Here is a 2,563-nt window from a genome sequence, read left to right on the forward strand (position 1 = left end):
TGGCAGGGGACAGGGAAAGGTTCAGCACTTTGCTTAATGCAAGTCCATCGCATGGGGGTGTGACACTTCCAGCTCCAGGTTGCTAGGGTGAACTTACTTTGGCAGACCCTGTCACCCCTCCCCCAAGGAGTGACAATCACAGAGTCAGCTATGAGGGTGGAGAAAGAGGTTGCCACAAGTGAATGTGGCCCAAGTTAGCCCAACCCTAACAAGGACCAATAGGAAAATGGGTATGAACCGCTTTCATGGGCTTAAGGTTCTGTGCCGCGCGGTGAAGACGAGAGGCGGATGATGAAGGTGCCAAGGTGAGGAAGCTGAGGGTGCTGATGCTGTGAGATCAGGAGTCTGATCATTCATTCATAGAAGGACGGAAAACCGACGGTATCCGAGGGGCATCCCTGCGATGGACACCACTTTCTCATTTCTTATAAATCTCTTCTCGTGCTAATAAACTTTGACTAGTGGAATTCCTTGAGGGCAAGGGAGTGCGTATCCCAGAAAGAAATATTGAAAAATTAGAGAGGCATTCTCATCGCTAATGACTTGGTCAACTGAGATGGAGCATTAGACCTCATTTCTGTTTTGTTATTAGGCGGAACGGGCTTTATTCCTTGGTGTCGAAAATATGAGCTTTTGATATTGCTGCGGAGTGTAATTGACTCTTCTGAGCCCTGTTTGAACTCAGTGATTCATCATTTTTCAAATTAGTAAGGACAGCATTAGGGTAATCTGAAGTGATCACGAGTGAAAACTTCCCAGTGCCTTCCACAACAATGGAGGAGCTGCCACCCGCATGTCTCTTACCCCGTTGCCATTTAGTTTAACGTCCAATTGGAACCCCTTCCTTTAATTTCTTTTCCCCTTGAGGTGTTTTTCTCCTTGCTCCTGGCAGCCGCAGGAAGGGTGTCCATGCGACGGGCGCAGCTTGGTTGGTTGAACTGGGTAGAAGTGACCGCCCTTGTGAAAGACAAGACACTGAAGAGTCAGGCCCTTTCTGAGCCATCCATCTTTAGAGCTTTCTCCACCCACGGGGCTGGGCTGTAGGCACCCACGGCCGGTCGAGCCCTGGCTCTCCGCTTTCTCTGCTTTCTCTTTGTCATTATGCCATTGTCAGTTCTGCCGTGTATTCAGTGATTAATCATCATTTGGAAGGGGCTGCCGGGAGCCCATAGAAAAGAGGCAGTTCCCGCGGGTGGCTCCCCTGGGATTAGTCAAAAATGGGAATGGCTTGCCGCTGAGGCTTTGTCGGGAGAGGCAGGGATGTCACCTCGGTTTCTTTGGCGGGAAGGGAATTGAGTTGTATAAACCTGGGAAATCAACCCAGTCACACAAAAATTAAACAAACAAACAAACAAACAAACAAATAAAATAAACCTGCATTCAGAACGAGTCATTTGAAGGTGTCCCCTAGGGGTGCTGTTTACCGTTAAAGCACACGTGCAGTTACAAGTTGTTCACGCGATTGCTTTCAAATTTCTTTTTTTTTTTTTTTTAAATTCGGGGTATTCACATGCATATCCCTGTCAACATAACAACTTAAAAATAACTCTGAGGAGGATGAGGCACCTGACGTTTCACCAACAACTGCTTCTTACCTGAGTAAAGTATCCAAGATGCTTTTTACCCGCAATAGCCACAATGATGGTCATGTGGATCTTTAAGTTGACATTATACTTATAATAATAATAATGATAATAATAATAATAATAATAATAATAATAACAACAATAAACTGTTATTGATATTATTTAGGAAAAAAGAACCTGGCAACAAAGGCTTTGGTTCTATGAAATTTAAAGGTTTAAAGATGATGGTTTCCATGGAAATACATAAAGGATGGGCAATGAGCTCCTGAGATAGAAATTAGGGTAACTTAGTGTTGCCAGATGAGGAAATGAGGTGTCTGGGTGGGGAAGGGAGATAAACCTGGGGAGAGGACAGGGAGGAGCTTGGGAACACCACCCAGCCTCCTGCTGCCCGCCCAGCCTGCCCCATTATCATCCATGTGACTTCTAAGTAAGAAGGTGGGTTTCTAGAACAGGGCGAGTGAGTCATCAGTGGAAAGTAAAAAAGATTCTGTGTGTGCATGGACGTGTGCGCGCCTGTTTCTTTTACTTCTCTCTTGATTGATGTGAACGTGGGGGATGGTCCCCCAGAAAATGTCTCCTTTCAGTGGGATAGCTGGGATCCCAAACGGGTTCTGCACACTGAACTCATTTTCATTGTAGCCAGAATGTGAGTTTCAGTGAGCCAGTGAAAAACATATGAAAGGAATTGGCATTTAGTTTGAGAAGCAAACTGACCCCTTGTCCTGCAACTCCCCTTTTTACCCAGCTTTGCCTGAGACACGATGCTCTCTTGTGTCTCTGCTTGCTTGGTCTCAGCTTGGTCTCTGAAGTCCAGATGCCCTCTTGAAGGGATGCCCAGGGTGTGTGTGTGAGAGAGGGGGGGGCAAAGGAGGGGATCCCTCCCCCAGAACAACTGCTACTTAGGCTTGAGCCCTAGTGGGGTGCACTGCAAGGGACAGCTGAGGGCCACAGTTATTCCTTGATGGGCAGTTGCC

This window comes from Microtus ochrogaster, linkage group LG2, assembly GCF_000317375.1.
Source record: "Microtus ochrogaster isolate Prairie Vole_2 linkage group LG2, MicOch1.0, whole genome shotgun sequence".
NCBI lineage: Eukaryota > Metazoa > Chordata > Mammalia > Rodentia > Cricetidae > Microtus > Microtus ochrogaster.